The 27850-nt window shown below is 41.0% G+C and overlaps 1 pseudogene; it reads right to left on the bottom strand.

The window, feature by feature from the left end:
• Positions 1–204: 204 nt before the first annotated feature.
• Positions 205–27575, bottom strand: LOC140859298 (uncharacterized; annotated as a pseudogene).
• Positions 27576–27850: the final 275 nt, after the last annotated feature.

Genomic DNA, 27850 nt, shown 5'->3' on the forward strand with positions numbered 1-27850 from the left:
TAGATTGAGCCTAGGGGGCAGTACTTTATATCCCATATCAACTTTTATCTATTAGGTCTTGTTAGGTAATAGCCCAATTTTTGATGCATAAGTAGTTTTATACTTTTCAATGATTAAGTACTTTGAGATATAATTTTCTAAATTTGCACCTCTCATACTACAAATGAAAGCTGTAGCATGTACACAAGAAATGCCTGACACCTCCTACAAATGACAAGAACACCTTTGCTCATTTAGAATTACTTCATATCTTTCATTACTCTCAATTACTTCTACTCTGTGATCACTAGTTCTATAAACATTATAATCACCTAGCTTGAGGCTAATGTCTCTTATATACTTCATTACCATAGAAACTAAATTTTGTTCCAACAAGCAGCAATTCTCCTTCTTGCTTCCATCTTCACCATAATTTTTTACTGTATGACATCCAATAAATCAAAAATTGGTCTTTGTTTGGCCTCAGAAATCTAGACATTAAATGACTCTAAAAGGTTGTTTGTTATGTAAGAGCACTTTTTCGTGATGCCAAATTGAGATCTACACCATAAATCAATATTTTCAGTACTAAGAAAGTTGAATGCCTTAAAGCTAGTCTCCTTAATTTGATTCATGATGTCATCATGCTCAGCTTTTGTATATGCCCTTGCAGCTCCCCATACCTTAATTTTAGGCCAATCTCCTAGGAACTTTGTTTAAAATTTTTTGTATAAATACCTCATACATTTTCTATATTCTGCTTGCGGGTATGCATATTATACTCCTTCTTCTAGTCCCTTTTGGCGATCTGATACAAATACTAAACCTTCTAGAGTTCCAATTGATTCTTTAAGTGCCTCCAAAAACTAAGTTCAGCTATCAATATTTTTAGATTCTATTATACCAAAAGCAACTGGAAACAAACCATTATTTTCATCTAATGCTGTAGCAACCATCATCACACCTCTAAACTTTTCCTTTTAAGTGGCAACCATCCATGCCTATAAAAAGCCTACAACTAGCTAAAAAGTCCATACTGCAAGCTTGTAGAAAGATAAAGAAATGGTGAAAGTAATGATTGCCACTAACTACATCTAACTTCAGTTTTACTATTGTTGGGTATAAAATAACCCCAGCCGAAGTTCGTAAGAGGTCGACACTCTCAGAGCTCTTCCGGCTTCCAACCTTATACAGCGTCTTTCTGAACTCCCCCGACTGTCCGAGCTTCCATAATACCATCCGGACTTCTCCAGCAGTCGACCTTCCACAGTGTCCTCCAGATTCCCCCAACGGACGAACTCCTATCGTGCCATTTAGACTTCTCCAATAATGAGCTCCCCCATTCATCTACCGGACTGCTTCAAATGCTCTCCGGGCTTCATTATCAGCCGACTTTCTACAGTGATCGGCTACCCTCTGAATCTCTTCCAGACTTCTTCCTGCCATGAGCGACTTTACTCCGAACTTCTTTCGAACTTCGTCAATGTCCGAGCTTCTCCAACAGCAGGACTTCTACAGTAACCAGACTCCATCCAAGTTTCTACAGTGGTCGACCACCTTCCGGATTCCAATCGAACTTCTACAGCGGATGGATCCCAGACGAATTTCTACAACGGACGGGCTCCACCAGCCAGATTTCTACTCTGAACTTCTATTGCAAGCGGACTTCATCTGAGCTTCTACAATAAGAAGTCTCCATCCGAGCTTCCACGGTAATCGGTCTTCGTCCGAGCTTCTACACTAAGCGGCCTCCTTTCAGACTCCTACAAGAGCCGAACTCCGTCTGAACTTCTACAACAGAATTGAATCCCGGACTCCTCCAATGTTCGACCTTTCCCAGTGTCCTCAAGACTCCTCCAGCGGACGAACCTCCACAACGCCATCCGAACTCCACTGTCGGACGACCCTCTGTCGGATTCCTCATGAAATCGAACCTCTCCGGCGGACAATCTTCAAACGAGCTTCCACATCAGGTAAATTTCAGACAAACTTCTCTAGCAATCGAACTCCTACTAGACTTCTCCGACAGAAAGTCCCCGTCCGAGCTTCTACAGCAGATGACTTTCGCCTGCAGCATCAGCGCCTAAGGCACCCGACAACAGTGGACTCATCAGCAACCTCAAAAACATCCGAGCTTCTCTTAGATTGCTGAGACAGAGAGCAATTTCGCTCCATCAGATGTCCCAGTCGAGCTTCAACCGTCAGGCCCGAACTCTCTGGCAAGTCGCGACAATGGACACTACCCCACTCTGCCCTCTGTAACAGATCCCACGTGGCCCCACCACTCTCTGGCAAGTTACGACAATGGACACCACTCCACTCTCTATAACAAACTCCACGTGGCCCTGAACGGCCCACTGACGCCACTACTCTCCATAACAAACTCCGCGTGGCCCCGAACGGCACACTACCAGGCAGTTACGGACGTCGCTATCAATCAGTTACGCTCTTCCATCTATAAAAAAGACCCCCAGATACGTTTTTCTCTAAGCTCTAAACTCTATCTCGAAACTCTGCTAAAATCCTATTCGAGTGCTCCATTTCTGTTGAAGCAGAGTACTGACTTGAGCATCGGAGGGTCTTGCCGGAATACCCCCAACTCCGGTTTAGACTTTCCTTGCAGGTCCCGACGACGGTTGCGATCTCCTCGACTCCAACTTCTCCAACGTCAGCAAAATTCTGCACCAACAGAATTAGCGCTAGAGGAAGGGGCTTGTATCTTCGCAGGACCCTTATTCTTAAAGGAGTACTCAACGAGACTGTCTCCGGTCATCTTCTTCGACATCTTCTTTCTCTTCTCCTACCAGATCTCCACCTGATGCCTCCCCGAAAGGCATCCACCAGATGATCTACAGCCTCCGTGGTCAGATCTCAGCGAGATCCGCAAGCTCCGGCCTCGTCTCCAGTTTTCCAAGCTCTTCCTCCTCCGACAACGACGGTCAGCATGGAGCAGTTCGACCTACTGGTTAAGCAAGTCAGGGGCCTCACTGAAGCAGTGCAGGTGATGCAGCAGCAGCAGCAGCAGCCGCAGGCATCTGTGCAGCTAGAAAAAGTATCACTGGAGTTTCAAAATCCGACGATCGGGTGGCCTACTTGGGCCAGTTGCCTTGTGTTCCCCGGAAGGAAAAAGTAGAGGGTAGAGAGCCCTCCGTCTGAACATGATTCCACCCCTGGAGGGTCCCTACCTCCATTCTGCCAGAAGACCCTCGAGACTCACAGTCGAGAGGATCTCCTGGATCAAAGGTTCCAGGAGATGAATTGGCAGATCGAAGAGCTCTGCCATGCTCCCCCTGCTTACGGTGAGGATATATATACTGACCCTCCTTTTTCTCAAATGATTATGCAGGAACCAATCCCGTCAAACTTCAAGCTCTCCCAATTTGAGAGCTACGACGGGACCTCGGATCCGGTTGATCACCTGGAGGCCTTCCGAACAATGATGCTGCTCCATGGCGCGCCAGATGCCATCCTGTGCCGAGCTTTCTCGTCTACCTTGAAGGGAGCAGTAAGAAACTGGTACTTGGCACTGAAGTCGGGTACTATCTTCTTCTTTGATCAAATGAGCCATCAGTTTGTGGCTCATTTTGTCAGCAGCCGGCATCTCCAGAGAGGTTCAGAGTCCCTCATCAATATCAAGCAAAAGAAGGGAGAATCCATCCGAACTTACGTCAACCATTTTAATACCGCCGCATTGGAGGTCCAGAATTTGGACCAATCAGTTGCAATGGCCTCCCTGAAGAGCGGTCTTCAAAAGAATGATCTTCTATTTTCTCTAAAAAAAAGTATTCCAGGGACTTCGCTGATTTGCTGGCTCGGGCCGAAAGATATGCCTGAGCAGAGGAAGCCTTCAAGCTGAAGGACAAGGAGGACGTGAAGGAGCGGTAGGCGGGTGACTCCAGCAAGCCCGCAGCTGAAAAAGGATCGAGTGAAGCTCGGCCATGTTCTCGAACTCTCTCCGGACACAAGCGTGTCCAAACTCCTCTCCGAGCTCGTAGGCAAAGGAGCCCAGATTGCAGAGTTCGGTGGAGTTCTCCCCGAGAAAGATTCCACAGCTACGCCCCTCTCAATGCTCCAAAAGCCCAAGTACTGATGGAGGTCAGAGAGCAGCTGCCAAGGCTGGAAAGGATGCACACACACCCTGAAAAGTGTAACCCTAACAAGTTCTGCCTCTATCATCGTGACCACGGTCATGACACGAAAGAGTGTATTCAGCTTCGAGATGAAATCGAGGAGCTCATCAGACGAGGTCGGCTCGACAGATTCATCCGACGTCGGTCCGAGGGTGGAGAGGATCGGCTGAGGGCCCTACCACAACCAGAGCCGCCAAGGAGGGAAGAACAGCCTGGAGATCGACCTTCAATCGGGATCATCAACACCATCTCTAGAGGACCCCGATGGGAAGCAGCCAGTGGATCGGTCGGACCGCCCAAGCGGTAGAGGACTGAATAATCTATAACCTTTACTGAAGAAGATGCCAGGAAGATTCAATTCTCCCATATGATGCGGCTGTAGTTTCTTTAAATATTGCTGATTATGATGTACGCCACATCCTTGTTGATAGTGGAAGCTCTGCTGATATTTTGTTTTACGATACATTCTCAAAAATATCCATTCTGAGTGATCGATTGGAGCCGATAAGCTCCCCGTTGGTAGGGTTCACTGGCGATGCTGTGCCAGTGGAAGGAATAATAACTTTGACCGTAGTTGCAGGTCGGTACCCAAAATAATCTAAGATGCAAGTGGATTTTCTTGTAGTAAGGGTGCCGTCTGCCTACAATGCAATACTCGACCGACCTGGCCTCAACACCCTTCGAGCTGTGGTATCGACCTACCATTTGAAATTGAAATTTCCTACTAGCCAAGGGGTCGGAGAGGTCAGAGGAGATCAAGTCCTGGCAAGATATTGCTATAACACAGCCCTGCAAAGAAATGGTCAGTCTGACCCCTGTCTGGTTGATGGATTAGATACCCGCGACGATCTTACTGAAGAACAGGGTGAGCCGATTGAAGATCTTGTCTCAATTCCTTTGAACGATGGGAATGAGGAGCATGTGGTGAAGATCGGTTCGAATCTAGGAGAAGAGGTATGGACACAGCTCATCAATTTTCTACAAAAGAATGAGGATGTTTTTGCTTGGGTTCTGACGGACATGCCGGAGATTGATGCGGAAGTCATAGAACACCGTCTAGCTGTTGATCCCAAACATCGACCGATGAAGGAAAAAATCCAAGGTTATGCATCGAAAAGGCAGAAAGCAATAGCTGAGAAAGTTGATAAACTCCTGAAAGTCGGGTTCATCAGAGAAGTCAACTACTCGAACTGGGTCTCCAATGTGGTTCTTGTCAAGAAGGCGAACGGCAAGTGGAGGATGTGTATAGACTTCAAAAAGCTGAACAAAGCCTGCCCGAAGGACAGTTACCCTCTGCCCAAAATTGATCAATTAGTGGATGCAACCTCGGGCCACGAGCTTCTCACTTTCATGGATGCATTTTTTGGCTACAACCAAATTAGGATGACACCAGAGGATGAAGAAAAAACTGCTTTTATTACTAACCGTGGTCTTTATTGCTATAGGGTCATGCCTTTTGGCCTCAAAAATACAGGGGCGACCTATCAACGGCTGGTGAATAAGATCTTCAAAGAGTAGATCGGCCGTAATATGGAGGTCTACGTGGATGACATGCTTGTAAAAAGAAAATCCACAATGAACCACGTCGTCGATCTTGAGGAGACCTTCAGCACCCTTCAAAAATATAAGATGAAGCTGAACCTGGCCAAGTGCGCTTTTGGAGTAACTTCAGAGAAATTCTTGGGCTTCATGGTATCGGGATGCAGGATCGAAGCAAATTCGAAAAAGATTCATGCCATCCAGGAAATGACCGCCTCAAAGTCAATAAAGAAAGTTTAGCGCCTTACTGGGACAGTAGCAGCTCTGAATCGCTTCATCTCAAGGTCGGTCGAACGGTGCCTACTTTTCTTTCAGACTCTCAAGCAGCCGAAGAACTTCTGTTGGACCACTGAATGTCAGCAGGCGTTCGAAGAATTGAAGAACTACCTTGGCTCACCTCCGCTATTGGTAAAGCCCGAACCCAGAGAGGAGTTGTTCCTGTACCTGACGATCTCCCCTATAGCTCTCACAGCAGTTCTGGTTAAGGAAGAAGAAAAAATTCAACGGTCGATCTACTACATAAGCTGAGTATTGAGAGACACCGAGACCAGGTATACTAAGTTAGATAAACTAACTTACGTCTTGTTAATTGCAGCTCGAAGGCTCCGACCTTACTTTCAAGGGCACACCATAATATTGCTCACCGACCAGCCGATTAAGGCGGTTCTACATTGAGTGGATGCTTCCAGAAGAATAGTGAAATGGGCAGTCGAGCTCACAAAATTCGACATCAACTATCGACCCCAATCGATGATAAAAGCCCAGATATTAGCAGACTTCATAGTGGAGTGCACTATTCTAGAAGAGGCCAAACTTGAACGAGGTGAAGCTGACAGCCCAGGGCTCCAACTGAACTCCCCTGAAGAAAGAACAGATCTCCCTGATGATTTTTGGGCCCTCTATGTGGATGGTTCCTCCAACATGTCAAGCGTAGGTGCGGGCCTGATCTTGGCCAATCCAAAAGGAATTATCACAGAGTACATACTGCACTTCGAATTCTCTGCAATAAATAATGGGACAGAATATGAAGCTCTGATTGCAGGACTGAGGATCGCCAAAGAGTTAGAAGTAGATCGGCTCCAAGTCTATAGTGACTCCCAATTGGTGGTGGGACAAGTCAGCGAAAACTATGAAGCTCGGGAGGATAGTATGGCCAAGTATCTCGAAAAGGTAAAAGAGATCATCCCTGCCTTCGGCAGCTTTGACATCAAGCAAATTCCAAGAGCAGAAAATACCAGGACCGACCTTCTCTCCAAGTTGGCTACACTAGCTCCGGCTGAACTGCCCAAGGAAGTCTTCTTCGAAGTTTTGAAGTGTCCGAGTACAGAAGAACCGCAGCTTGTGATAGAGATCAGCCATGAACCCAACTGGATTGATCCACTGGTTACATACCTCAAGGACGGGGTTCTTCCTCATGATGCAAAAGAAGCTCGAAAGCTTAGAAACTAGGCCTCCCGATATATCCTTTATGAAGGCAAGCTGTACAAGAGGTCATACTCTCTGCCCCTCCTGAAATATCTCCGGTCTTCTGAAATCGACTTTGCCTTGTGGGAGGTACATGAAGGAGTCTGCGGAAGTCACCTGGGAGCCAGATCTTTATCCCACAAACTGCTCCGATAAGGTTATTACTGGCCTACAATGTACCACGACTCCATCGAATATATCAGAAGGTGTGATCGGAGATAGAGATATGCAAACATCCAAAGGCAACCCGCCTTCGAACTTACACCCTTGAGTGCCCTATGACCGTTTGCACAATGGGGGATGGATATCCTCGGACCTTTTTCCATGGCATCCGAGCAGCGGAAGTTCCTCCTAATGGCAATTGACTATTTCACCAAGTGGATCGAAGCTGAACCTTTGGCGAAAATCACAGAAGCTAAAGTGCAGGACTTCATCTGGAAGTCAATTGTTTGTAGGTTCGGCTTACCCAGAACTCTCATTACTGATAATGGATGACAATTTGTTAGAGCAAGGTTTGCTGAATTTTATGAGGACTTAAACATCTCCCATAACTTCATGTCAGTAGCCCATCCACAGGCAAACAACGAAGCCGAGGTGACTAACAGGATCTTATTACAAAGAATCAAGGCGAGACTTGAAAAAGCAAAGGGAACTTGGGCAGATGAGCTTTATCATGTATTATGGGCATACCAAACTACCCAAAGACTGTCCACGGGGGAGACTCCCTTTGCCTTAGCCTTCGACACAGAAGCCATGATCCCGATCGAACTCAAGCTTCCGTCGGTGCGAGTCGTGGCATTCGACGAGCAGTGCAACTCATAGGATCTCAAAGCCAATCTTGACTTGTTAGAAGAAAAATGGGAGACAGCTCAAGTTCGAATGGTAGCCTACAGGCAGAAAGCAGCCCGCTACTACAACTCCCGGGTCAAGAGCAAAACACTCAAAGCGGGGGACTTAGTGCTTCGGCAAGCTGCTGTTTCACAACCTCAGAACCAAGAAAAACTTGTCCCGAACTAGGAAGGCCCGTATGTAGTCAAGGAGGTAGTCCAGCCCAGAACATACTATCTAAAAGAGCTCGAAGAAGCAGATCTTCTGCGTCCATGGAATTTGAAAAATCTATGAATGTATTACCGATAACTTTGCCTTAAATAAAAATTTTATATTCGCATATCTTTTCTTTTGGCATGAGCTTATAATGACAAGGAGTAGCCCCTTCAGACAATCAAAATTGAGCGTGTCAGGAACAAGAGGAGAACCTCGTCTAGACACAAACGGAGACCCGATTATTTAGAGACCGGATGGGGGGAGAGGCCCTTGCAGCGACCCTAATGCGCCCCCACAGCCATGTTAGGAACAGGAGGAGAACCTCATCCTAACATGAGCAACGTTGAAGGCCCGATTATTTAGAGATCAGATAGGGGGAGAGGCCCTTGCAATAGCCCTTATGCGCCCCCACAGTCCTGTCAGGAACAGGAGGAGAACCTTATCCTAACATGAGCAAAGTCGAAGGCCTGATTATTTAGAGATTGGATGGGGGGAGAGGCCCTTGCAACGGCCCTAATGCGCCCCCACAGCCATGTTAGGAACAGGAGGAGAACCTCATCTTAACATGAGCAAAGTCGAAGGCTCGATTATTTAGAGATCGGATGGGAGAGTGGCCCTTGCAACGGCCCTTATGCGCCCCTACAGCCCTGTTAGGAACAGGAGGAGAACCTCGTCCTAATATGAGCAAAATTGAAGGTCCGATTATTTAGAGACCGGATGGGAGGAGAGGCCCTTGTAACGGCCCTTATGTGCCCCCACAGCCATGTTAGGAACAGGAGGAGAACCTCATCCTAACATGAGCAAAGTCGAAGGCCTAATTATTTAGAGACCGGATGGGGGGAGAGGCCCTTGCAACGGCCCTAATGCACCCCCACAGTCATGTTAGGAACAGGAGGAGAACCTCATCCTAACATGAGCAAAGTCGAAGGCCCGATTATTTAAAAATCGGATGGGGGGAGAGGCCTTTGCAATGGCCCTTATGCGCCCCCACCACCATGATAGGAACAGGAGGAAAACCTCGTCCTAACATGAGCAAGGTCGAAGGCTCGGTTATTTAGAGATCGGATGGGGGAGAGGCCCTTGCAACGGCCCTTATGTACCCCCGCAGTCCTGTTAGAAATGGAAGGAAAACCTCATCCTAACATGAGCTGAAATTGACCGTGTCAGAAACAGGAGGAGAACCTCATCCTGACACAAATGAAGATCTGATCGTTTAAGATCGGATGAGGGGAAGAGCCCCCTCAATGGCTCCTCTACACCCCTACAACCCCGTTAGGAGCAGAGAAAAAATCCTTACCCAAATATTAAAAAAAAAGGAGGAAAGAAAAAGAAAAAGTGATGAGCTACACCAGAGATAAAAAAAAAATAAGCTACATCTAAGACTCAAGGGACCTCATCTCAACGAAGAAAAAAATTCTTGTCAAAAATCTTCAGTCTCTAAGGGGGAGCCCAACACTAGCAGGAGAAAATAGACTTCCTCAAAGTGATGAGAAGTTCAAGCCCCAAGCTCGAACATCAGGAGAAAGCGTTAAACTCGAATGGCCTTGAAAAGACCTTCGATCATGAACAAAAAAAGGACGAATCAACACAGCGATGATCAGGAACCTTCAAACAACGTCGACATCGAACAAGATAAAAGATAAGAGAGGTTCGGTAAATGACAACTCAAAGCAATATTATACAAGGTGATGAGAAAATTTTATTTTATTTCATTAGTGAAGAATGCATTACAAAAGCCTTAAAAGGTCAAAAAAAAAAAAAAGAAACAACCAGAAAGAAAAGAATACATGGAATAAAAGGTAAAAAAGCTCTAAGGAAGCTCGACTTCTTCAGACGTCGAACTCTCAGTTTCAGCCATTGTCAGGGATTGCTTTAAGTTCTTCACTTCTTCTTCCAGTCCCCCTTAAAGGATTTTGCTTCTCCAGCCTCCATCCCTCCTCCATTTCTAGGGTTTTTTCCCCTCTTCTCTTCCTTCGCTCTCCATGGCGTCGAGGAAATCGGGGGCTTCGAGTCGGGATCCCGAGCTCATCCGCAGGATCAAGAAGTACTTGCGGTCGAAGATATACCACAAGCACGGGCTCTGGGCGATCAAGGCGAAGCACGATGGTGTCTTTCCATGCCACGAGCTCAAGGAGGTGCCGCCCGAGCCCGTCGAGAAGCCAGGATGCACCCGTCGACCAATCTTTTTATTAAATCTCTGTTGTTGAAGAAATTCTCCCCTGGATCTTTTTCGGAGCCGTCGGCCCCCTCGATGGCAGCCCTGCTACTGCGGCTCTTGCGGGCCAACGTCTTCTTCCTCCTCCTCCTTTCGGCCCCCGATGCCTCCTCGGGATGAGACTCTGGAGTGGGAACCTCGGTCAGAGGGCTTCTCGAAGAAGCTCGAGGGACTGCGGGCTCGATGTTGAAAGTGACATCAACGGTAATGGCTGCCTGGGCAAGCACGGTCGGGTCTCTCTTTTCTACCCTTGCCTTTTTCGTCGACCCAGAAGTTGCGACATCTTTCCTCTTATGGGCCTTGAGATCCTTAGCTAACATTCGAGCTGCGTCTGCATCCATATCTACAACGAAAGAAGATCGGCACAGCTTAGAAACAGAGTAGCGACAAAAGAGAGAAGTGAAAGTTGAAGCCCGATGCGGAAAGCTTCCTGATATAAGCAGAAGCGGCCAGGAGGAGGGGTGCTAGCCCGGCCAGTTGGCCCGGAAAGCTCCAACTCATACTTCGGAGGAACTCCGTACTGAATCCTAATCAGTGAGAGTTCCTCCGGAGTCAGAGAACTAGGGATGGTGTCTGGTACGAAGATCGGACGAGGTTCATCTACAGAACTAAGATTTTGAGAGGCTAAAATGGACGAACTCCTAGAACTGCTAGAGGAAGAAGTGTTGGAGGACATTATGAATCAAGTGAAAACCCTAGAAAATCTCAAAAAAATCGAGAAAAATGAGAAGTAGGGCGCTCGCGGGGAAACCGAACGGGCGTAATGTGAACAATAAAAAATGGAAGAAGAACAAAAAAGAGAGGGGTTCCAGAACTAATCTAAGCTGGTCCGAAGGATGCAGGAAGGCAGCAAGGGTGATGGGGATCGACCCGAAGAGCGCCTAAAACTGAGAGGGACATGCTGGAGGAAGACGAAGTTCTCGAGGAAGAAGAAGGGCTCCAAAAGAATTCTCAGGAAAAGTGAAACCTCTGAAGGAGGGGGCGGGTTTAAATAGGCAACGAGGTCCGACGCAATAATGACTGCAGATCTCCTCTGGCCGATCTATAACCGCCGCATGGCCCACTCATCATGGCAGGCGGCTAAAGATGGCTGACAACTGACAGAATCATTATTGCATCGTACCTAGAGCAACGCTCCAGCGAAAATTCTGAAAAAATCTTTTCAGGTCATCTCGATTTGAAAAGACTCTAGCACCAGTGCGTCAAATGCCAAAATATCTGGAAACAATCGAGTACGAAAATCGAGAAAGACAACTTCGGCTGTGAAAGTTTCTCTGTACTTCCTTCATTTGGAATCCCAACTTGAAAGTAGGGGGATTGGTGTTAGGTATAAAAAAACCCCAACCGAAGTTCGTAAGAGGCTGACACTCCCAGAGCTCTTCCGGCTTCCGACCTTATACGGCGTCTTTCTGAACTCCCCCGGCTGTCCGAGCTTTCATCATACCATCCGAACTTCTCCAGCGGTCGATCTTCCACAGTGTCCTCCAGATTTCCCCAATGGACGAACCCCTATCGTGCCATCCGGACTTCTCCAATAATGTGCTCCCCCATTCATCTACCAGACTGCTCCAAATGCTCTTCGGGCTTCATTATCAGTCGACTTTCTACAGTGATCGGCTACCCTCTGAATTTCTTCCAGACTTCTTTCTGCCACGAGCGACTTTACTCCGAACTTCTTTCGAACTTCGTCAATGTCCGAGCTTCTCCAACAGCAGGACTTCTACAGTAACCAAACTCCATCCAAGTTTCTACGACGGTCGACCACTTTCCGGATTTCATCCGAGCTTCTACAAGAGCCGGATCCCAGCCGAACTTCTACAGCAGATGGATCCCAGATGAATTTCTACAACGGATGGACTCCACCAACCGGATCTCTACTCCGAACTTCTATTGCAAGCGGACTTCATCCGAGCTTCTACAATAAGAAGTCTCCATTCGAGCTTCCATGACAACCGATCTTCATCCGAGCTTCTACAATAAGAAGTCTCCATCCGAGCTTCCATGGCAACCGGTCTTCGTCTGAGCTTCTACACTAAGTGGCCTCCTTTCAGACTCCTACAAGAGCCGGACTCTGTCCGAACTTTTACAACAGAATTGAATCCCGGACTCCTCCAATGTTCGACCTTTTCTAGTGTTCTCAAGACTCTTCCAGTGGATGAACCTTCACAGCGCCATCCGAACTTCACTGTCGGACGACCCTCTATCGGATTTCTCATGAAATCGGACCTCTTTGATGGACAATCTTCAGACGAGCTTCCACATTAGAAAAATTTCAGATGGACTTCTCTAGCAATCGGACTCCTATCGAACTTCTCTGATAGAAAGTCCCTGTCCAAGCTTCTACAGCAGATGACTTCTGCCTACAGCATCAGCACCCAATGCACCCGACAATAGTGGACTCGTCAGCAATCTCGAAAATATCCGAGCTTCTCTTAGATTGCTGAGACAGAGAGCCATTCTGCTCCATCAGATGTCCCAGCCGAGCTTCAGTCGTCAGACCCGAACTCTCTGGCAAGTCGCGATAATGGACACTACCCCACTCTACCCTCTGTAACAGATCCCACGTGGCCCCACCACTCTCTGGCAAGTCGCAACAACGGACACCACTCCACTCTCCATAACAAACTCCACGTGGCCCTGAACGGCCCACTGATGCCACTACTCTCCGTAACAAACTTCGCATGGCCCCGAACGGCCCACTACCAGGCAGTTACGGACGTTGCTATCAATCAGTTACGCTCTTTCGTCTATAAAAGAGACCCCCGATACATTCTTCTTTAAGCTCTAAACTCTATCTCGAAACTCTGCTAAAATCTCATTCGAGTACTCCATTTCTGTTGAAGCAGAGTACTGACTTGAGAATCGGAGGGTCTTGCCGGAGCACCCCCAACTCTGATTTAGACTTTTCTTGCAGGTCTTGGCAGTGGCTGCAATTCTCTTAACTCCAGCTTCTCTGGCGTCGGTGGAATTCTGTACCAATAACTATACTATCCGAATTTTTTCTTAAAAGATCCTCCTTAAATCTTCCATTCTCTCAAAAGAATCTACCTAATTACCATAAATCATAGATATGGCAAGCTCCTTTCCTCGTCAAACTCTGATATAGAAGTTCAAGATGATAGAACTACAACAATCTCCTTCTTAGTTCAATAGGAGATAAGTCACCCTCTTTTCTTAGCTAGCCAATCACCCTATCACATATCCATGTTGTTTTTTTGATTGAAAAGGAAGGCTTTGAACCACCCAGAATATATGTGGCCATGTTGTTGCCACACTTATATACAGATGAGCACGTATGAGGCTCTTTCAATTTTTTGACCCACACAAGCAAACAAGACAATGTATTAGTATATACAATAATTTTTATAAATACTATGATACAAAGGATCAATATTTTAACCGTAATACCTAAAATGTATGTCCATCATATAATAGCAAAGCATGAAGTCTCCAATTACATGCTTCATCTTTGCAACTCACTATCATCATATTTGGCTCACTTTTGAGAACTCTTATAGCAAATTCATTCAATATAGCATACTGACTCAATGCGAACTTGAAGTATTGTCAACTTGCATATTTTGTTCCTACAACTATGTTAGGATTCTCAATGTCCATCTCATATGTCTCACTGTCATACTCTGTGATATTTTGATCATCATCATCATTAGAATTAATACTATAAATACTATGATGACTACTTGTAGAGCCATAAATTTTAGTATCTATTTTTTGCTCCTTATGAAATATAGCTTCATCTTTGACCCCAACATAGCCATTATTTTTAGTAGCAACAATTGAGGTATCAATTCCTATGCTAGGTAGATGCATACTTTCATTTTGCCTTTGGTTCTCCCTTAGCTCATCCACTCAATCCTTTTCTATTGTAGTTTTAATACTTCTATTTATTTCAATTTGGTCTTGGCTGCCCGATGTTGATTAAGAAAGTTATATATTATTGAACTCTATTGTGACAAATAAGAAGCATCCTTTTAGATACCTGTACTCCTCAAACAAACTCAACAATTTGTGATCTATGTCTAATATCATGTAAGATTTAGGTGATAAATATCTAATCATAGATCAAATTTTTATATTCTCTTCAAGATTCAAGTTGAAGGTATGTACTATATCATCATATAGATCTTTGTAGCAATAGCAGTCAATATCAACTAACTCACTCTTTTGTCTCCCAAAGTAGTGCTTCATTCTTATAGAATTGTTAATGTTTTTAAAGTGTCCTCCAAATTTCCTCTTCAATTTGAATAGTTGCTACTCTATTTCAAGAAACCTGCACATAAATAATAAAAATGCATGATATGCATTGTAAGAAAGAGTGCTTATCAACAAAAAGTATACTAACAACAACTATTTCCTCCGATATATAATTTAAGTAACAATTAAAAGCAATAGAAGAAATATAAGACTGACTACTTTGTTATAAATAATATATTATTTGTATTCTATTCTAGCAATAAAAAATGGATGGCATTTCTCATCTCTTACCATCACAAGTGATATATGGATGTATAAAAATACTAAGAAGCAAAACTTGAATGAGTTCATATTTAAAAATTGGAATGAAACAAACTATGCTACCCTAATCACCATTTTCTAATAATAAATAATATTACTTTATTTTTTTCTAACACAGTATAGGGTTTGATTGAATATGAAAAAACCTCAAAGAAGAGAAGAATTTCAATACAAGGCAATCAGATGCTGACAGTGATAGCTTCGACAGCAAGAGCTCTAGTAGCATGGAAAACTCTGGTGGTGAGGAATGCTCTAGTGGTGAAGCGATCTTTGACGGCAATTAAATGGCATTACTCTGATGGGTAGACCACAAATCGATGCAAAGAAATAAATTTCGATCTTCGACGAAGAAAAAGAGCGATGAAGGGATCTCCAGCCATGAGAAGGTAGCAGTGATGAGATCTTGGGTGATGAGGAGGGATCGACAACTATAATCGACTCAGACGATGAGCAACGAGGAAACAACCAATGAAGAGAAGAGAGGGAGAATGGCCAATGGCAGAGGAGAATCAAGTCCACGAAGATTAGAAAACTAAGGTTGTTTTTTCCATTGATTCAGTTTTTGTGTGGTTACAGAGAAACAGAGCATCACAGAAGAAACTCAAGCGAGCGAAGAAGATGATGGGTTGGGCTTACAGGCTTAACTAATTCAAGGGTAAAATCATAATTTTATAAATTTTAATTAATTTTTAAATTAAATAGAAATGGTTTTCAATAACAGCGTTAGAAGAACCATTATCTTAGGGGCACTTATGCAAAAATAATATTTGATGAGGGTATGTATGTAAATATTATTTTTAGGAGGGTATTCATGCAAATTCAAATTTTTAGAAGGATATACATGTAAAAAATAAGAAACATAAGTTTGTTGTATTTTAATAATAATAAAGTCCTTTTATGCTATTGCCATCACAAATTATAATGTCTCATATTTAAAAATAAATCTACTTTTAAAATAAAATTATCTCAAAAGGAAAATCATCAAAGTACCAACGAGCATATTTTTGACTTTTTGAAAACTAGTGAGAATATTAATGCGATGACAATAGATCAAATATATTAAACACAATGTTTCCATGAATCCAAGAAACCTCATGAATATCTATCTTAAGATTTTCATCTTTTTTAATCAATGTTATCCTCCTATAATGCAAGCTCTAAATTTTTTTCTTAAAATTCAAATTTTGTTATAAAAATCATATATATTAATACCATTAGGTGTAATAGTTAACTTAAAAGCTCTAATCAATTAACTAAATTAATCAAGAATGTAAAAGATAAAAATAAAAAAAAATACTCAAATTAAGAAGTGATTGCAATCGAGGAGGTGGTAGTGCTAAAGCCATGGATGGGTAGTGTTGGTGGTGGTGGTGGTGATAGTCAAGTGCTAGTGGTAACAGTGATGGTGATTAAGGAAGTATATGTTGCTAAAGAAGGTGATAGAAAAATCAAAGTCTCCAAAGGGTCATTCAAGGGGGTCAGGTCCACATAGGAGATTCAAATTCTTTTTCTTTTCTCCTCTTCAATTAAGCATGCATAAAGATACATTGGGAATTTTGAAATATTTTAAGATTCATATTCATGTTACCACCTAAGGTTTACATTCTGGTTACGTAAGTCTTCTCTTGGATGGATGACAAGGTCACTTTGATATCATAACATAATTTAGAGGGTTGCATTGAGATTTTTCCAAGATGGGAGGATTGTCATGTCATAAGTCTAAAATTAAAGGAATAAAGATGGAATATAATTTGTTGTGGTTGATAATGTTTGTATGAAATTATATTACCATGTAACATTTGTGATACATTTCATTAGTTTATCAAAATAGAAAATATATGGATAAACATTATTTCAACAATCAAAATTGTTGGAAGTAAATATATTAACTAGAAATGAAAAAATTACTATGCTAAGAATACTTTAGCCTACACATTGCAAGACCAACAGTTTAATGACCGACAAGATCGAAATTTGAAGGACATTCCATGAAGGACAAGATCAAAATAAGAGGCTTATTTAATGGATAGGGTCCTGATGAAAGGTCCTTAGATTGTTTTCGGATAGTTTCTTGCCATTAAACCATGGAGTCTAGACTTCTTCCCTAGGAAAGATGCTATTAAGGATGCTATAGTTTCATTATGGCTTCCTTTGTTGCCGACTGAGTATTAGGGCCAGAAATAGATCTTGAAGATAGTTTCTATCACAGAGGGGCCATTATTTGTTGGTGAATTTATAGACAACATTAAATAAGAAGAATATATAAGGTTTGCTTGAAGATTGATTAGACAAAATCTTTGGTGCCAGGAAGATCAAACCAAGGGAGTTGATCAGTCTTTGGGAAGCCCTTTGTCTATGAAAATATATTGATTGTATGCTATAGATGTAGATGTATTGGGCATATGGAAATTGATTGTCATGGTGAGGTAATTTCCTCCAATGGTAATTCTCAAATATAATCAAATAATTTTGTCCCTATGAAAGAAATAATGGTTCTACAAATGATGTCTTAAAGTAAAAAAAGTGAAGAGGATACTAGAAAGAGGTTAGAGAAGATTTACAAACCCTGGTTACTGTCAACAAGGAGTAAGATCTATAACCCTAACCCAAAACTAGAGGGGGAGGGATGAAGACAATGACCAAGTCACTAATCGATAACTTGGTTAAGTTGCTAATTATTAAGAATCGGATTGAACCTGCTTCATCTGGTGAAAGAAGCAGACTGGATGTTGAGACTGAATGGGTGAAACTAACTAAAATTATGGAAAGATTTTTGTCCGAGCTAATCAAATCATTAAGCCTAAAGCTAACCATTTTGAGTGATTAGCCCAAATGGATTTTCTAGATGTGGACCAGCCCAATGAATTAAGTGGGCTCTTTGGTTATAGGCTCAAATTTACCAAACAGGAAAAGAGGCCAATCTCTAAATGCTGTGGGCCTTTTTGTTGGTGAGGAAGAGTGTTGTGTCAAAAGGGATGAGAATTTATGAGCTTAGCCCAGTGACTGGTGGTTTAAATGCTAAGCAAGTGGGATTTGGGCAACCTTCCGCTAGTCCATTTATTTTTTCAACTAATTTCATGCTCAATCAAAGAAGTTTTGGGCAGCATCTTCCAACTATGGAAAAAATATAGTGTAATCTTCTACAATGGGGGAAGGGAAGTCTAGTTTGGTAGAAAATCAAAATCCTTCTTATCAAGAGGAATATGGAAAAGTGTTGTCTTTAGTGAAGGGCTCTTTAGACTTAATTTACGATGTTTGATATAATATTGCTTGAAAATCATCAAGGTTGTCCTCAAATAGATGAGGCGGTCCTCAAATAGATGAGGCCTGAAATGATGGTGAAAGAGAATACTCTTCTCCCCCAAGGTGAGATCTCAAAACTTTATCATTTATATAGAGACAAACCATTGTAAAGGTTGGAGGATCTTGGATCTAGCAGATTAGGGTTCACCTTAGGATGGCTCTCTTCATTTGAAAAGTGGCCTAGGACCACCTTCCCAAATGAAGAATCTTGGGGGATTGATCTACCCTAGTTATGACAAAGTTGTTGTAGAGTTTGTGGAGTACATCCTATTTCAATGTATGCGAGAGAGGCATATTTGGAGATTGGTAGGTTACACTTGGACCTCCACCCAAGCAATTGGGGTAGCTTGATCCTTTATTAAGGCTCTATAAGGGAGCTTGGATAGTAAGGTGACTAGGCCATAGGGGATCCAAGCGGTGTACATCGTCTATAGTATGTGATTGAGTAGAAACTCTTCTGTGTTTGAGAGTAGTATGTCAGCGAGATTCATCATGGAGGGAGCTATTATCCAAATTGAATAGATCATTCAATACTCCTTGATTGGAGAGACTACGACAGCTCAAGACATCAGGGTCCCATTTCTACTTCTGTAACGATCTGGTTGGCTTATATCACCTGTGAGCCTCCACCCTCGAGTTTCCTCAAAATTAATTTTGATGGTAGTATTTTGGAGGACAGTTGGTGAGGAGCTTTAGTTTTGCTATCAAGGGATTGGACTCCAGATTAGTGGTAGCTAGGGGTTGCTAGATTTTGGACATTTCTGTGCCTGGAGCGGAGTTGATGGCAGCTCGGGCAGGGATCACCTATGCATGGTAGGTGTTGGAGGCTTAAGAGTAATTCTTCTATGGTCATTATCTGGATCCATGAATGGAGGGGAACCTAATCTATTCGCCCACTCGTGTATAATATCTGGGGTGCCTTAAAAGGGTGTATCTCCTTAGGATCTAGATATGTCTATTGGGAGGCAAACATGGTAGCATTCTGGGTTACCTCTTATATGATGAAGTATTCTGGAGGTATTTTATAGACTGACCATTCTTCTATCCCCAATGAACTTTGTAATATTTTTTTTATAATTTTATTAGATGAAATTCATACCTAAAGGGTGTAAACATTCTGCCTTATCAAAAAAAAAAGAAGAAAAGAAAAAGGAGAATACTCTTCTTCAAATCATACACAATGAATATTTTATTATAGAATTATAGGAGGGCTAGTAAATCCTTTTTTGTACCTGTTATTAGAAGATTAATCAATTTGCATGATTTGTATTTTTGTATTTTTGTTTTAAGGATAGACTATTTAGAAGAAGTTTATCTAAGGTGTGATTATATCTTCTATATCATAGTATTTTCATGCTATCGAATCTCAAGGCCTCAATGGTGGTATTATTATGATTTAACTAAGAATAATGTAAAAATAAAAATTTTTAATAAAATTTTTTGTTATTACAGAGCCAGAAAAACATCCTCGAATTTTGTTGGCTATACATATAGACCAAGAATGAGCTTAGACAACTTATATGGATAGAAGCTTCTACATTATTATTCTAGGTTTGCCTACTATAATCATTGGAGGCTTTAACTATATCAACAGGCCATCAAAAAAGATAGGCAGAAAATCTTTCACTAAGAAAAGTGGTATTAAAGAATTTCAATCTTTTATATATCAAATGGTTTATCTGACTTGGGCTACTCTAGTGTCCATCTTATATAGTGTAATATTCAAAAAGATTAAGCAAGAGTATAGAAGAGAATTGATAGAGCTTTTGCTACTGGAGGATGGATTCATAATTTTTCTAATTTTCAGGTATGCCATCCACCTCGAATTGCTTCTGATCATTATCCTATTCTTATTGAGACGGCAATTGAAATTACTGACAAACCTCCTTTTAGATTTAAAAAGTTTTGGTTATATTATCCTTAATCATAGGATATTATGCAGTGTCGAACTTTTCTATTAATGGGGATGATATGTACTGCTTGATGAGAAGATTAGAGCTCAATAAAAGAAGGTTGAGATCAGGGAATAGATTGATGGTGGGAGATACTTTTAAGAGACTAGAGGACGTTGAAAAAGTGATCTTAGACTAATAAAAGTGTGATGAGGATGGTCTTTCTAATTTATATTCAATCATTCTCCAATCCAAACTTGCTCAACATTACTATTGTACACTTTTTAGATAGATGGTAAATTTTGAAAAGTTTATGGTGAAATTCAGTCCAAAGTTAACACTTTCTATGCAATGCATAAACAATCACTTACACATTAAGAAATCTGATGGCACATGGCAATATTTAAGAATTCTTATGTCTCGTAAGGGGCTTACCTCATTCGACTGTATTGGTATCATGCAGCAATTTGTGAATCAATTGGAGGGTAAAAGTGGAGGGCTCTTTCTATGATGGACAGAGCTACTCCTATAAAGTCAATACTTTCTATATTTTTTATTTACTTAATTATTTTCTCATACTGTTATTTCTATGAGAGTGCTTCTAAAGTTAGAGAATATTATGATTGGTTATTTGTGTCTTATCCGATATATATAAAGTGCCTATCTAATTTGGAAAAAGGATTTGTTCTCATGCACCAGTTATTTATTCTAATATTAATGGTATATAGGAGATAGTGTATCTATAAATATGCTCCAAGATCTTGGTTATTATCTATATATTTAGCATCATGCATGGCCAATGTTAGTTAATATTTTATCACTTGAATCTAGGATGGCTAAAGATCTCTTCATCCCTGATAAAGGAGAATGGAATTAATCGTTCTTTCTCAATAGAAATAATGGATTAAGTTATATTTATTTCTACAACTTGTGGTGATACCAGAAACAGATTGAGTTGGGCTTCATCCTTTAGTTTGATTATTCAGGTTTATAATCTTTATCAAGCTTTTCTATCTACACCTCAACTAATTCAGGACATTGCTTAAGTCTCGAGGTAGAAATCCATCTCAAGGTTGTTTTATTTATGTAAAAATTAGTGTCGCATTAACTTCGATGTATGTCTATATTATATCAGCATAGTTTCCATATTTTGAGTTATTGTGATATTTGCCCAGAGGAGGAAGGAATCTGTATCTCATGTTATACTACAATGCGGAGTAGTGTCTAAGGTTTGGAGACAAACTTTATTACCAAATGCATCTACTTTTCCATCTTTATCCCTGAATGAATTTCTAAAATCATCAAAGAGAGTTTCTTTAGTAATGATAAGGAGGAAGTTATTTTGAATTGTTATATTATTTATAAGGTCTAGTTAGTTAGGAATGGACATATTTTCCAAGGTATGTAACAAAGGGCAAGATTAATTTTTCTAAAAGCTTCTACCAAAGTTCATGATTTTCTTCAAGTGGCTACTACTAACAAATCTTTAACAACAGGGATATTCTGTGGCTCTCCTTTTGTAGTTTCTCTATCTTCATAAATAACGTATTTCTCTTAAGAGCCACCACTCCCCATTCCTCGGGATCAATTTTGATGGCGGTGCATAAAAATGAGGTACTTTTGCTGGAGTAGGCTTTGCAATCAAAAGCACTAGTGGTGTTTTTATGTGGTGGATGGTGTTAGGATCTTTAATACCATAGTTTCAATGGCAAAATTAAGGGTCAACATGCACCAGATAATATTCATTTGAATATATTTTCATATCCAAATCCATCTAGATATGGATAAAAACTTGAGAAGCTGATCAATATCTATATGTATATCTATATCTATCAAAGAAAAATGGATACAGATATGAATAGACAACTATCCAATCTGTGTCCAAATATCCGATGCTACTTATAATCCTATGTAATTTATATGGCACATATTAACTTTTAAGAAAAATATACAACCATATTAATATACTATTAACTTCATTTATCACCCACTTAGTAATATCTTTGATTTTATGGTCATAAAGTTTAATTATCTAACTTATATCCATATTTGTATCCATACTTTTTGTATTTAATTTGTATCAGTATCCACTAAAAATAAATATGGATATTAATTTTTACATTCAATGAATATTCATATCCATATATGTATTCGTTAGATAAAATAAATATGAATATAGATAATTGATATCTGATCCATATCCAATCTAATTTCAGTCCTAGACAAAATTATATACAAGTTGGGAGGAACTAAACTATGCTATATACACATTAGGGACTTCATAGAATTATTTAAAGGATAACTTTGTGACGGTTGTTAGATGGTTTTTTAGTCCACCTTTTGCTGAAGGTAATTTGCATCATCTATTATATTACTATTAGAGAATTATTGCATTGTTTTCTCTCGATTGATATTGGAGGTTAATAATGTGGCTGACTGGATGAGATCTGATGATTATATCTATCAAACTTGTAAGCTTCTCTAATTGACTTTTCTCTTGAGTCTTTAATTTTTTTATTTTTAGAGTTTGAATGATACAAGTATTGCTTTCACATTCACTTTTCTTGAGTAGCCGTACGGTAGTGGCAGTGGTGGAGAGGGGAGAAAGGTGGATCAGTGTTAGTCAGTTTAAGGTCGGACTGAGTTATCTCTACAGGTGGATACTGACGAGCTACATGAATGGTGAAGGAGGTCATGGAGGAAGGGGTTCAAGACTCTATAGGGCCCTCCTTGTAGAATAGAGCTATTGGGTATGGGAAGGGTTCAAGAGTGGTGAATCAGGAGAAGGGAGGTATTGATGGGAAGGAAGGAACAACCATGGTGGTGGATGGTCAAAGATGGACTTGGGTGTCAGTTTTTGGGGTTCAAGACCCTGTTCGGCATTATGCTAGGTCACAGAGGAGGAAATAAAGAGGCTTCCACTAGCTTCAAGAGGGTGGTTAGATTTTCACCCAAGGAGTTAAAAGATACTAGAGAAGAACGGAAGTTGGCTCTTATTCGTAAAACCTTGGGGAAGAGAGTAGGATTGGACTTCCCTGTTATCTCACTCAAGGAGCAATGAAAACTGATCGACGAGTTTGAAACCTTTTCGATTGGCTAGGATCACTATGTCTTTAGATTCCAATCAGTAGAGGACTATCAAAAGGTTATAACTAAAGGGCTTTGGATGGTGGGAGGCCAAATCCTTGCTTAGGAACCATGGAGACCAAACTTCAAAGCTTCCAAAATATAGCTTACCAAAGCTATAGTTTGGATGAGAATGGGTGAGTTACCAATTGAACTATGGAAGAAGGATAGAATAATTGAGATCGCATTAGTGATCGGGAAGCCTCTTTGATTGGATAACTGGACAGAAAGTTTGAAGTTAAGGCTGTACATTCGGGTTTGTATCATGGTTGATCTTAATGAATCATTGGTCTCGGGGATGGATCTTGAAGGGGAGGAAGGTGAGGCACCTATATGGCAACCTTTGACCGATGAAAGAATCCAGTTATATTGTTATGCATGTGGGTGAGTAGGGCATAGTACTCTTGAGTGCTATCATAAAAAGAATCGAGGGAAAGTTGCTGTGGTGGAACAGAATAGTGGGAAGTAGGGTTCTATGGAGGAGAGAAGGGAGAAGAATTTCTTGATTGGTGGGGGAGCAAAGGGTGAAAAGAAGGAATGGTTGTTTGGGTCATAGCTGGCTGTTGCAGGTTTCTAGGGTAAAGTTATAGTGTTACCCAACAAAACAACCCAAAAAGGGTGGGGGCGTGAATTGGGTTTTTCAAAAATTTAAACAAATAATATATAATTTTTTAAAGTGGTGAAGTGTTGGTGAGTGTTGAATTCAAATGTAACCAAGTAAGTAGAAATGTAAGAGCAATGAAAAGCTAAAGAATAAGCAACAATTACAAACACCAAGATTTATAGTGGTTCGGTGCTCCTTGCACCTACGTCCACTCTCCAAGATCTGCTTGAAAATTTTACTATAATCTGTCCAAGATTACACTTAGATAGTTTTTCAGACTCACTATCTAAAATTTAGTTGGTTTTACATCGGATCACCAACCACAACCAACACCAAGCCAACCCTTAGCTTACAATCCAATTCTCAGGCTTGGATGGGTCTATCCCCTAGCTTCAAAACCCCATTGAAGTTAGTTACAATAAAGACTAAAGTAGAATAACAATTGAAAACAAAAAACTTTTTAATGAGCAAAAATATCGATGAAGCTCTTTTAATCTTTTTTTATGAAAGTTTTTGAGCAGATGAGCTTATCTTCTTACTGGAGAAAATCTCTTGATTTGATGTTTCAATGAGTTGAAAATTGAATGCTCTCTTTTCAATGCACTTTGACCTTTTTCACTTGACTTTTTCTTCCTCTCAATGATTGATATCATAAGTCTTACCTCCTATGAGTTTTGTAGATGTTTCTCAATGTTTTGTAGGCTAAAGAGATGTTTCAGACCGTTGAAAGACTGAATATGGCTGTTGGAAAATAGACTGTGCAGTTGTGAAAATTTTGCAAACTAGCTGTTAAGATTTGAGTCGACTCGGCTGACTTTTAAATTGACTCGACTTGATCTTTGAGTCAACTCGGTGTTCTTCAAGTTGACTCGACTAGCCTGTGAGTCTGCTTCGAACTTTTGTCTCAAAAATCATACTCTTTGTTATTTTTTGAGACCTCAACTCGACTCCTCCGCTCAGCCAAAATTTTTTCTGTTACTGTTCATTTGAGTCAACTCGCACCCAACTTGAGTCGACTCAAGAGCGTGCTAGTGAAAACTTTTGCATACCAAATACTTTTTCTTCACCATTTTAGCTTGAGTCAACTCGGAACCACCTTGAGTTGACTCAAAGTACTCTCCTTTGGACTTTTTGTGAATTTTTTCTTTTGAAATGCTCTTCAATTTCAGTCTTTGGATATCCTTCTCCAACCTTATTTTAGATATATATCACACTCCAAAAGCCTCCTAATTCTTCTTATTTGTTCTCTATTTCATCTTTAAAATCTCTTTCTTGATACTCTACATTTTTTCCTAAAACATTATCTTAGAAAATTCACTAGTCCAAATATATACTCAAACATTTTGTTATTCATCAAAATCAATCCCTGGGGCTAACAATCTCTCCTTTTTTGATGACGAAAAAACTTTGAGTATATGAGTGATTGACATATTACATGCATATATCAATATTAGTTTCAAGAAATATGCTCAATTTAATGAAGGTATAAGCTTTTCATAGTTTTATACTTTGCTCCTCCTTAGTATATACTCATGTTTTTAGTATATTTCTTCAATCACAGATTTCAAGTACATTAAGACATATGAATATCAATTCACCACATATGCTCACTCAAGGGGTTAGTTCATCCTTCAAGCTCATGAATTTTGCAATGTTTACAATATATACTCTTTATTCATGTTGAAAAATGAAATGTTCCATTGAATTATACAACACACATACATAAGGCACATATTAAAGCTCATAAGGCAAATAAGGCATAAATCACATATTTCATCACATATTACCAATGCTTATATTTCAAAGTCAAATCATACTCATACGGCACATATCACATATGGCACAAAACACTCATACGGCATATATCAAATAAGGCATATATCACATATTTCATCACATATTGCCAAGGCTTATATTTCAAGGACAAATCACACTCATACGGCACATATATTTATACTCAATGCTCATATACATATCTATACTCCCCCTTTTTGTCATCAATGTATAGATAATTATGACACAAGATCATATAAGGATAAGTAACAGTTTTGCATTGCATTCACAAAATAAATGTGCTAGACCAATAAAGGTCATAACACACCAATATACAATGTCATAATATGTCCAAACAAAGGCTAATACAAAGATAAATTCTGATAGCAGCTAATACAAGGATAAGTCCAAACATAGAACCATAACACTTAACACATCAAATAACTATGTAGTAGTCTCCTATGGTACTACTCCTCATCGGAAGGAATCTCTAGGGTCTCAGAAGATGATGGTCCAGCTCTCTGGCTCCTAATCCTGCTCGATGGACCAACTATCTGAGAAGGAGGGAACCCCACACTAGCACGAGTATAAACCCTGAATGGTGGGCTGCTTTGGTCAGCGGATAGCTAGGTGGACTGAACAGGAGGTTGGGACTATGTGCGAGGCTGAGGCTAAATATGTGGCTGAGGCTGAGCAGGTGGAGGACGAGGCATGGCAGCTCTAGCGGCTGCGTCTGCTACTATTGCTGCTAGTACTGTACTTGGGGCAAGTCTCTTTTCAATCAAGCTCCCCATGACTGCAAGTACAGATATAATGCCTTACTGATGTGACTGTCCAAGTTTGCTAATAGCCCCAAGCATCTCAGCACCCTCCGACTCAACTCTCCCCCTTTGTCGAGCAATCTCTATGGCCACCTTTGAAAGATCAGCTGGTGTGTCGAGCCTCAACTCTCTCTATTCCAAGATAGCGAGCCTCTCTGATATAAATCTCATCTCAATCTGAACACTTTCTACTTTCTCAGATAGAGCCCCTATCTCTCCATTGAGTCTAGTTAAAATCAGATCAACAAGCCTCTCTAGGAATATAGAATCAATAACTACTGACTGAGGAACAAGGCCTGTAGGGGGTGTGAACTATGGTGTGGCTGGTGAAGTAGGATCTAGGGCAATCCTAGATGGAGAAGAAAAATCAAATGGAGCTCTAGGGGGCAATAGGAGTAGAAGGCTCTTCTGACTCCTCTACTCTAGGTTCCTTCTTTCCTATCCAGATACATTCTTCACCCATCTCCCAGCTTCCACATGATAGTGCATTCGAGTTAAAGCCTTGGCATCATAAACATCAAAGTGAGACTACATCTTAAAACCCTCATTTTCTAGAAAAATTTCAGCTACCTCAAATAATCTAATCAACACCATCCCATAAGGTAAACAAACCTTGTTTTTGGCTGCTACCTTTCTAATCTGGTGCATCATAATACTAGGCAAATTTAGAGGTATCCCCTGAATAATATGATACATCACATTTAGCTCTCTTTCTGACACAAAGTCATGCCTGCCAAATTTAGAAATGAAAATCCCTCCAATGATATGATGCAACACCCTCATCTCTACTGAAAGGGTGGGGGCTAGAATGTCTCCTACTACATCTTCTCTACCAACAATCATCCTCAATGCCATCTTCTTATCAGATAATTTCTCAGGGACAGCTCCATCTAAGGACAATTCAAACACTCTAGCTAGGATTTCTTTAGAAACATTAAAGTGCACACCTTTCACAATAGCACCTACATCATCTGCTCCTCTTCTCAAATTTTTATAAAATTGCCTTACCAACCTAGGGTACATGAGGATATTCAAACAATAGAAATTCCTCCACCCCATTCTCTCAAGCCATGGACCTATGAAGAAATGATATCTCTCAAAGAAGGCAAAGTCCACTCTCCTCCCCATTGCAATGGCCTTAGTTGCCATTCTCTCGGGTGGAGAGGGCTGTGGAGGAGGAGAGGTCTCCATACTTTGATCCTCCACCTCATTCAGCTCATTTTCATCAGGTTGAATAGTAGGTTGGGATGACTCGATCACTTAAGATGTTGATTGATCCAACCGGGCTTTCTTCCTCTGTTCTTGCTATTCGATGCTTTGACTCGAAAGAGTTCTCCATCCGATGTGCCTTGTCCGCACCATCTCACTCAAATCGGCCATAGATCAATGATTGATGGGGAGATAGAGGGCAAGGATTGAAGGGA

The sequence above is a fragment of the Elaeis guineensis genome, chromosome 7 (assembly GCF_000442705.2).
Source record: "Elaeis guineensis isolate ETL-2024a chromosome 7, EG11, whole genome shotgun sequence".
In the NCBI taxonomy this organism is placed as follows: domain Eukaryota; kingdom Viridiplantae; phylum Streptophyta; class Magnoliopsida; order Arecales; family Arecaceae; genus Elaeis; species Elaeis guineensis.